This window comes from Haliotis rubra, unplaced genomic scaffold (genome assembly GCF_003918875.1).
Source record: "Haliotis rubra isolate DU_JTF1 unplaced genomic scaffold, ASM391887v1 Scf392, whole genome shotgun sequence".
NCBI lineage: Eukaryota > Metazoa > Mollusca > Gastropoda > Lepetellida > Haliotidae > Haliotis > Haliotis rubra.
The window spans coordinates 947,301-958,765 of NW_025767071.1; the positions used below are offsets into that span (position 1 = coordinate 947,301).

Here is an 11,465-nt window from a genome sequence, read left to right on the forward strand (position 1 = left end):
GTACCAACACAGTCAATGTTGACCCTGTTGCAAGGCTCTTCAAAAGCTTGAATGTGTTTCAGTGGCGCGGCTGGTGCAGTTAACTATTAAACACACATGCAGGTTTTGCAAAATCCATCATGCCACACATCAGGCCAAAAGAAATGGGACAACATTCTGTTACAACTTTTGCTCACATCCAAATGACCTGCACAAAGGAGTTCCATGTGCAAAACTCAAAACATATTTTCGAAAAGGAATTTGGAAGAACTATCTGATAAATAGTTTCCATTCATTATCAGCAGATCCATATGCCGGTCTCCATTTCCTCATCAAAATGCTATCCTTGAAGTAATAGCAAACTGGAACCGTGTCAGCATCTTCTGAAGAGAGGGCTCTATTGTCAAGAACTGATTTCTGGGGTTTCTCTATTTCTGCAACAAACGGCTCCCTGCCAAGAACTGGTTCCTCAACATCCAAACTTTCCTAATTTCTATAACTCTCCCTCAGTAATTTAGACAAGTCAAAAGAATGATCCACGAAAGGGCTAGATAAATTGTAACTGGAATCATTCTCAGGACATCCTCCCCGGCCAAATCATTCCCAATTAATAGGCCCACACCTGTACTAACAAAAGTTTTTTTCTACAACCACCACCTTAACCAACCCAGACAACAAGTCGGTCTTGGAAATGTCACCTTTAGCTGACATAAATCCTTTACTAGCAAAGATTAAGTACATCTTTCTCACAACAGCATGATGATGACTGGTCTTACAAAGTCTAACTTCTCATAACTCCTCATAAGCCAAACCACAACGAGGAAGAACTACTATTTTGTCAAAGCAAGCTTACTACACTCAGAAATGATATGCCCTTGCAGCAATACCTACAAGTAGGCTCAGATATATCTTTAGAACCAACTGGAGTACACTTTGAACTCAGATCCAGACATTGAAATGTTTGAACAAGGAGAGCTTGAACTATCCCCTCATGGTTTCCTACCCTGTGAACTCCTGCCTGAAAATCCTGACTGCCTAAAGATGACCCTGAGTTTGTAAATAATCGTGCAACCTTCTACTCATCAAGATAAGTCTGAATGTCTCATGAGACACGTTACCAAAAATCTTTAAGCGAAACATACTGCTTCAAACGATCAACATCACCATTGACCTCTTTGGATGCTATCTATCAGAAGGAGTTTCTTTCCTTTGCAAACTCAACAAAAGTAGGACCATCCTTTTTCTTAGCAGACCGCATGCTTGTAGTAAGAGGTGACTAACGGGATCGGGTGGTTAGGCTCGCTGATTTGGTAGACACGTGTCACCGTATCCCAATTGCTTAGATCGATGCTCATGCTGTTGATCACAGGATTGTCTGGTCCAAACTAGATTAGTTACAGGCCGCCACCATATAGCTGGAATATTGCTGAGTGCGGCGTTAAACAACAACCCAACCCAACTCTTAGCAGACCAAAACGTTTGATTGTAAGCTTCAGGAACAATTTCATAAGGCTCCAAATCTGCAACCTTAACAACCGGATAAATCAGAACTCCTATCAATATTAGGCAAGGCTTTTCCTCAAAATACACCCTGCAACAACATGTTCCCTTGACTCCAGGGCTATTTCAGATTGTTGCCCACCTTTAGAAAATGTAAGAAAACTTCCACGTTCACGTTCACGTTCTGAGACATGATTAACAAGTTTAATCTGCCTTAAAATATCAAAGGGTCAACTTCAGGTACTAAGAGAGAGATGACCTTGTAACTTGAAGTGTCTTATTTGAATCCGAAATTCTCCCTCTTCTCTTTCTTTTCCAGCTTCCAATCGTACTCTTTTCTTGTCTTTCTTGACTCAATTTTTCATTTAATTTCCAGTACTGCAAGCCAAATCTCTTTTTATTTTTTTATTTTTTTATGGCCAAAACATCGATCTTCTTCTCAATCAACGCCAAAGCATCATCATTCAAAATGTCTCCTTCAGCCAGGAAAAGGCTCAACCTTTTCTTGACAGTGGTCTTCAGCATAGCACATTTAATGTCAAGTTTGTAATATTTGGCCAATTTGTCAAGTTCAGACTTTTTGAGCACAGAAATGTGTTCGGTAGAAGGATGGCTTACAAGCTTTTCTAGAATCATAGCGAGTGTTGGTTTCACACAATATTCAACAATAAAATTTTAATCCAAATATTTTGACAAATACTTTTGTGATACATTGAATTTTGTTCCCGGACGAGCCCCCTATTTCTGTTACGTGTAGTTGAAGCTAAAACCTGAACCCGAAAGGTGTGAATCAAACAAACAAAATCCAGTGTAAGATCATCACATACAATGCTGGTCTTCGGCTGGCTTGACATGTAATGTGGCATGAGAGGCAAGAGTGAACTCCCCTTATATACCTCTCTAAGAAAGATGATTCTCGAATAAGCTCCTTCCAGCCTGTACCAGATCATTCTATAATATTCAGTCTAAATTTGTCAAAGTCTAAATATCGCACACGACTGCAACTTACAGAATCTACAGGTACAATGTAGAACACCGTATCAGAACAATATCAGAATAGGATCTAAAGATATCAACAAATTCATGTTTTCAATTATATCAGTAATTCAGTTCCTGAAATCCTGCAATTAAATACAGATGTTATGAGTTAATCAATGATATCTTTAAGGGGGTGATTTTATTCCAAAAACCAATTAGAAATGACTTGTCGTTTCGGGTCTGGTTCACGACTTAATACGCGCTTGTGGGCTGTAAATAGGCAAGCTCACCCCTTACCGTTTGCCGCCATTTAGCAGCTGGAAGAATTTACGGATATGTAGCTGAAAGTATTTGAAAATATATTTAAATCATTTCCAGCCATTTGGGGGCCCGGAATAATTCGTTTGTCGTGCCTGTAACTTGTATTAAAGATAGTACAGAATTGATATAGATATCCTCAAAATTATCAATGAAATGTTTAATTGCTTTTAGACATCAGTAACGGTCAAGCTTGAAGATATCTTGAATTTAATTAAAGTTATCTCTATTTGACTTCATGATATCTTAAGCAAATATACTCATGCCAATAATGGTTGTCAACCCCTTCCCAACCCAGCCCCACCCCACCCACCACCCCTCTCCAATAAAAAAATTTGAAGGGGGTGACAACCATTATTGGCATGAGTATATAATGACATCTGTAGTGCGTTTGTGGATATGTACAAATAATGTCAAAATATCTTGAATTTAATAATAGATACCTGGAATGAATTTCCAATTGTTTTATTCATATCTCAGTAACCTTTTAAAATATCAGTAAATTTACTTTCAATACCAGAAACGTCTTTAAGAAATCTTCAATTATACACTGAAATCTTTAAGACATTATTGATATCTGTAAATATAATATGACTATCTTGAAACAATTGAAACGGGCTATCAAACGCAATTGCAATATATGTCTCACCCAGTCATTGTGCTATTTGTAGACCCATATTTCGCAAATGAATGCTGTATGCAGGGAGAACTTCATCGATAACCATGGAGGAAAGATAATTAAACAACTTTTATAAATACCTTAATCAATACACATATCGACCTTATTGCAGCATCGTCCAACAAGAACACACGTCATTAGACAATCGTAATTGTCACAATAAGGGCAGCTGTACAGTGAGCTAGTTCGTATCGAATACGTATGTAGACACCCGCGTAACATGTCAGCATTCCAATCATTATGAAGTAGTCCTGTTTTCTCATTCTACAATGTGTTTGGACCAGTCAAGAAATCGGAATATTTGCTTGTACCAGAAATTGGTTAAAGGAATCCATTGGCCCACTAAATGAAGAAATACTTTGTCCTGAGTCAGTATTAGACAAAACATATATGCTCTCTTCAGTGTGTTATTTTTCTATAACGTGTAGGACCATTGTAGATATTTAATATTTTCGACAAGTTGTTAACTTTTGTTCAATTCAAAGATAATTAATGTTGCAAAGGTAGGGCGTGTTGTCAAAACACTTTTTACCATGTCGTCGTCAAACATATATATTTATAAAGTCAAGGTTTAGAAAATCCTCGATCACAAAGATTCTAAAATTAACAGTTTGTCATTGCACAATCACTCATGTTACTTTTCCACGTCTATCATTTCCCAACTCAAGAAGTATGTTGTATTGTTCATCCAGATCTCAAATAGCACCTAGCAGATGGACAAACCATGTTCCTCCCTATGAAATGCGGCACAGTCAGTTTGTAAACGAGCAGTACCAGTTAAAACAAGTAGACCTCAATTACAGCCCTATTCAGAAGCACCAGGCTACTCAGCTGGGTGTCACCCATGATATCAATCTGGCCTACAGCGTATCGCACAAGTGGCTATTTGCGAGGTCCTAAAAGCCACATCTCCAGCCTCTATAATTACCTGATAGCGTTATGCTTTCAGCACACGTTGAGGTAACATTTCTCCTGAGTTGAGGACATGCCATTCCATTGCGATACATAAAGGCCCATCACAACTGCCTGACTGGTCGTTTCATCACGAAAACGTGAGGCGATATGAGGTTCAACGTCGCGTTCAAGCGTATTGCACTGTCATTACGCGTGCGTGCGTGCGTGCGTGTGTGTGTGTGTGTGTGGCTAGTTATACTAGCCCGAACTAGGTGGTAGCCCACTGAGATACCATGCTGTGATCTAACACGGATACCTCACACTGGGTAGACCACTCCTTGATGTCGCAAGGGATTTATCAGCTTGAATGAAAAGAAATCGGAAAATTTGTCACAGAAAAAAGTGTTGCCAGTGAACCAAAGCCTTTGAATGGATCTGGGTCTTATATAGATAAATATATTTCCTGAAAATAGGGGAATTGGCATTATCGTTTTTCAAAACATGGCAAAGAGGATGGCACTGGTCACTATGAAATGAAATCTTTATCGAATAAATGTGACATTCTCATCGCTGTCATCATTGTCATTGCCTTCACAAATGACGTGATAGTAGAGAGCGTATTCGGGAGTGAACATGGGCATGGATTATTAACTGTAGACCAAGTGTTTATATGTACTGGTCCAGAAAAAAAGTATGTCCTAATGCTAACTGGGCTGTTTCTCAAGGGTAATCTTTTGTGTGAATTCTAAGATTCTGCAACTAAAAGTGATAATTCAGAATAGAAATGTACACAACCTTCTTCATGTTGCAGAAACGTTTTAGTCATTCTTGGAATATGTAGACTCAAGCTTCCGCATGTATGTAGACAGATACACTTTGCTTACCTTGCTTATAATGTTGGGGCCCACCGTGGTTGCAGTTTCACCTACAATTTCTGAATACAGTTCACTAAAGAAGTTGGTACCAGGCTGAATCAACTGTTAAAATAGTATTTTCAAGGCTACCATTTCATTATTCAGCTCGGCTCTGCTGATGACGCATCCATCGCGATTGCAAAAGAACCTTTAGTTAAATCAGAAATTTGGAACAACCGAGACAATGTGAAAAATGGTATTTCAAGCTGATGAAACAGAGGTTTTCAGATAAGAATACTGATTACTCCACACTTTCATACGGCTACAAGATCTGTGTTTCATCGGTGGCCGGGAAACTATCACCTGCATAAACAAGTGTCAACACAAATGTGGTTCTTCAGTTACACTGACATGTATAGCGCTCCTTAAAATAACAACAGGAAAACATTCAACTCATGTGTCCATGATAACATTCTGAATACACCGCTGTGAATACTGCATTTGGCTGAACTGAACAAAACAAGACTGAAGACCGACCATGCGAATATAAACAAAGCCAATAGACAATTCCTCTATCGGGACATTTAGCTCTGGGCTTGTCTGGGACAAATAACTTCTAACTTGATGTTGTCGTCCATATATTCATTGTGGCTGTTCTGTGAAACCGGCTGACAAGTAACCTTTATTTCGATGTCAGTGGGTCAACGTTTCCTGTAGTCTTTATCTACATGCCACTGTACTGATAAGGTACATTTTGCAATATAATATACATCGGTTTTCATTATCCTGGTTAAATTTCGAAATAGTCCAGGTTCCTGTTCCTGTCAAGTATCAGTATATAACGATAAATAACTAGTGCGTCCAAGACAGCGCACGTAAACTCGTCCATTTCCTTGATTTGCACAATGTCTACGCCATGAAAAACACTTGTCAGACTAAATTCAATTTCCTTGACGCTCAATAGTATCTTATATGGTGGTGAAACAGCAAGGGCTGTCTTTCGTGGAAGATAATAGCCCTGTTGATGACGCTTACACAAGGCTCAGATCGAACACGCCCCGTCCTTTATTGATCTGGGCCTCAGGTAGAATACAACCAATACGTTCATCGATCTGCTAGGTAGGTATTACATTATTTCATAGCCATGGTCATCTGTAAAGTAGGGATTCATATAAAGAAGCCAATAAACCCTTAATAAGAGCGTAATTACGCCAATTGTTTAGTGATGGACTTTAATCAATGCTTGGTCGTCATGGTTTTATTGTTAGGCGTAAAGCCATTAATACCTGAGATGTCATTACCATCGCTTATTGCAAGCCACGGATACGAAGGCCTTGTCACGGTGAATAAGTGTAAATTACACAGACGTTGTCTCTGAAAACATTCTCTCAGTACGACAACGCAATGTATTTTCGTGATGGCAACGATGTCCCCGTCATCATTACTGCTGTGATGAACTTTAAAAATAGATAAATACGAAGATCTTTCAGTATGCTAAAATACAACACATAACAACTAGATGACCCTTTCAATGTCAAATTCCCCATCATCTTTTATAATGTTCAGTGAATGTGTTCATGTAAATATGACTATATGCGTGCAAATGCTTTAGCATTACATGTCTTAAAAAGTGTCATTTCGTCATTATAGCATACAAACTAAATGTGATTGATCTATTGTTCTTGTGAAAGTGGGCTTCCGCGAGCATCTGTGGCCACACATCTAGGTTGGGACTAGGAATGATTAATTGCTGATGCGTAACTTACAAAATCACGTCCGGCTGGCGATGCTAACAGAACAGACGAAATAAATAGCCTACCTGTATTTGAATCTGTTTCCGTTTTAGCAGGCTGTGCACGCCATCAAACTCTCAATCTCTTTCAAAGTGCCTCCTCTTCCTCCTCACTGGGAATTAGAAGCTTCACCAGAGTTACCAAGTCACAAGCCACCCAAAATTACATTCCAAGACACTTTTAACAAAACTTCTCCCATTCTTTGCTAAAACCACAAAGTTTGGTTAATTGAGGTGCACGGTCCTCAAGTTGTGACAGTAACAACTCTATCCCAGCGCTTACAACCGCACCAACCAATTCTTACAGAAGGGTAGAGTCGATTCTGCGATGACGAGATTGGCCTGGTACCATGTCTCCCACTTCCTCAGTGATTAATAGCCCGATATTTGGACGCCCTCATCACACAACGCCTTCCACGCCGGCAGAGTCGTACCGCTCCGGCCGAGCATCATCGTCCGTCTCCGTGGCCCCCCCAGCTCAATTAGTGTGGAATTCGGAAGAACGAAAGCGTAATGAGCAGGCCTCGGAACTGGTGGGTCGATCAATAGGCACAAGGCGCTCTTCCCGCCATGTCTGCTGCATCGACCCAATCAGCATCAACATCTTCATTTTCACTACTTCCTTTACATGTCGCCAGTGTCTCAGTCTGGTCACGGGTCAGTAAATCGTCACGTTCACCGTCGCAAAAGAACGCCATGATTACCGTGCTTGCGAGTGCTCTCGGCTAGGTTGAGGACATCCACACTAGATACACGTGTATCTACAACACTTAAACAAGCTGCTCATTAAGAAATATAAACGGATGTCTGGTTAAGGTAGGAAGAGTACCACTATATTAATCCGTTTGGGAAGTTAACCAAAATTATGTATCGCTTAAAGACATAAAACAATGTTTGTATCGGATACATAGGCGGCAAAACAGAACGAGAGATGCAAAAGTGAACGAGGCATAATATACGTCCTTGGATTTCACATCCATGTATGGTCTTAGGATAACGATCTGTCGTGCAATGGTAGATCGGCCCTAACAAGGTGCATTGTTATCTGCAGCAATACCAATTGAAACGGACCACCACCCATTAGGAACATGTGATCGGAAAGACAAACAGCTCTTTATATTGCAGATACAGTTGGCCGTACATTTAAGACTATAAAACAATGTGTAGGCCGTGATATCCCTGTACCAGGAGCACACAGTATAGGCCGTGATATCCCTGTACCAGGAGCACACAGTATAGGCCGTGATGTCCCTGTACCAGGTGCACACAGTGTAGGCCGTGATGTCCCTGTACCAGTTGCACACAGTGTAGGCCGTGAAAGCCCTGTACCAGGAGCACACAGTATAGGCCGTGAAAGCCCTGTGACAGGAGCACACAGTGTAGGCCGTGATGTCCCTGTACCAGGAGCACACAGTGTAGGCCGTGATGTCCCTGTACCAGGAGCACACAGTGTAGGCCGTGATGTCCCTGTACCAGGAGCACACAGTGTAGGCCGTGATGTCCCTGTACCAGGGGCACACAGTGTAGGCCGTGATATCCCTGTACCAGTTGCACACAGTGTAGGCCGTGATATCCCTGTACCAGTTGCACACAGTGTAGGCCGTGATATCCCTGTACCAGTTGCACACAGTGTAGGCCGTGATGTCCCTGTACCAGGAGCACACAGTGTAAGCCGTGGTGTTTCTGAACCAGGAGCACACAGTGTAAGCCGTGATGTCCCTGTACCAGGAGCACACAGTGTAGGCCGTGATGTCCCTGCACCAGGTCACACAGTGTAGGCCGTGATATCCCTGTACAAGGTGCACACAGTCTAGGCCGTGATATCCCTGTACCAGGTTGCCTACAGTATAGGCCGTGATGTCCCTGTACCAGGTCACACAGTGTAGGCCGTGATATCCCTGTACAAAGTGTACACAGTGTAGGCTTGTTATATCTTCAAAAAGGGACGTTAAGCCCACAACACATTTGAAGCTCAGTCCCTAAAGAACCTTGACACTTACTGTCATCCCCGAGTTTCCCGATGCTAGGTGTAGTAAACTAGTTCTCATGCGGGGTTATTCCATTCATAAAGCGTCGTGCATGCATGTTCGTGCAGTCGACCAGACCTTGTTCTCTTCCTGAGCCTGGACAGAGTAACAGCAATCTTTTATCGTCTTTTCGTATGCCGTTGCCTGGGGGATAGACCTAACGACCTTTTTTCCGCTCTTGTTAAGAATTATATACTCATTAGTTATTACCACTAAGAATATGTCTACAAGACATAGATATCTTACATTAAATTTAGTCGGACATTACATTCTCCCAATGTACATGTAAAATGTCTCGAGAACCAAAGTTCAACATTACGTTTTCCAGTAATATGTAGGTATGTTGAGAGTCCTAACCTGTTCGTGAAGATGCCCTGATAACCGACTGAATTGGTCCATGTTGGCTCAGCACATGCTTACAAAGTAACAAGTAACAGCCAGAGTAACAGCGCCACATAAAGGGCAGCACGCTTACAAAGGCCCACACAGCTTCAGAATCAAACACGCTTTTCCCATGACGAAACCCCGGTGATTTATTACACAACAAATGAATCTGTGTAAATAAAACGTCTAGAGCGTGGTTATTGTTTGGTATTGAATCACATTTCATTACCTGAGACAATAAGAGGAAATGACTGCATCACTGACAGCAACACGCCTCTGTAATATGTCTCTCGGTAGCCAATATCTAGAGAAATTGTGGATCTGAGTCTGGTAATAACCTCAATATCACACTCTACCAAATAGATGTGTGAAATAAAGAAAAAACGAGACATATTGATTAAATAAATAAATGCGGACTTGGAAATCTGTGATGGAATCAAAGTTCACACTCTGCACATTCTAATTACTCTTTTAAGACATTACTATTTTACTTTACACAGACGATTCGAAAGACATTTGATTACTTTGAGACATTACAGACATTACACTTTGCATTATTACATTTTACTATGAGACTTTACACAGACATTAATTCTTTGACTAATTATTACCATTATTTTGCATTATATTTACATTACATTAAGATTTTAAGACATTACTACTTTATGACATTACACTTTGAGACATTGACATTACCATTTACACATTGTTATTCATTGTTATGACATTACACTTTACTATACTTTTGACATTACACTTTTATCCACTTATGACATTTACACACTTTACATTCTTTTATTACATTCTTGAGACATTACACATTCTTTGAGATTACTTATTGACTTACATTTACACTTTGCAGACATACATTATTTTATTATTAATTTTACTCTTTAATTTTATTAGACATTACTTTATTTACATTTTATGACATTACATTTTTAAGACATTTTACACTTTTTCATTATACCATTAATTACCATTACAGACATTACACTCTTTTACACTTCATTAGAGCCATTTACCTTGTCATCTCTTTTATTGAGGGTGGAAGCACACTTAAGACATTAATTTTATATTCCATTTACATTGATATTACATTTTACTTTACATTATTATTTACTTTGAGACATTACATTATTATATTTTATTATTACATTATTATTAAGCATTTTACACATTACATTATTATTATTACAGATTGAGACATTACATTTTATGACACTTACATTTTTATTATTACATTTTATTACATTATTCTTTAATTACACTTTTTGTCACACTTCATTACTTAGACACATTTTTTAACATTATTTTATTTACATTTTTTTAGATTTAATAAGACTTTTATTACAGCTTTTTAAGGATGAGACAATTACACTTTGTTATCTTTATTATTTTTACATCTTTTAAGATTACTTTTATGACATTAATATTACTTTAGCATTAATATTTACTCTGAGACATTAATATTAATTTCAAGACATTAAATACTTTATCATTTTAGACACCTTTATTACTTTTAGACATTATATTTACATATTACTTTACACCACACCTTTTGTTACATTTTCATATCATCACATTTCACATCATCACACTTCACATCATCACATTTCTTCACATCATCACATCTCACATCATCACACATCACATCATCACACTTCACACCATCACACTTACATCACATCACATCATCATCACACTTCACATCATCACACTTCACATATCATCACACCTCACATCATCACACTTCATTACAATCACACCTCACACCATAACACCTCACACATCATCACACTTCACATCATCACACATCATCACATCATCACACTTCATATCATCACACCTCACATCATCACACTTCACATCATCACACTTCACATCATCACACCTCACATCGTCACACTTCATATGATCACACCTCACATCATCACACTTCACATCATCACACTTCACATGTCATCACACCTCATATCATCACAACCTACATCATCACATGTCACATGTCATCAACCCACACATCATCACACTCCATATTACCACACCTCGAACATATC

The 11,465-nt window shown here is 39.2% G+C and overlaps 1 protein-coding gene across 1 annotated transcript in view; it reads right to left on the bottom strand.

Annotated features, from left to right (window-relative positions):
- Nucleotides 1-7,434, bottom strand: part of LOC124286831 (acetylcholinesterase-like) — a 130,549-nt gene extending 123,115 nt beyond the window's left edge. Inside the window, exon 1 of the mRNA XM_046723273.1 lies at nucleotides 7,022-7,434. The gene's annotated coding sequence lies outside the window, so the exon portion shown is untranslated. The remainder of the gene's footprint in view (nucleotides 1-7,021) is intronic.
- Between the last annotated feature and the right edge of the window lie 4,031 nt (nucleotides 7,435-11,465).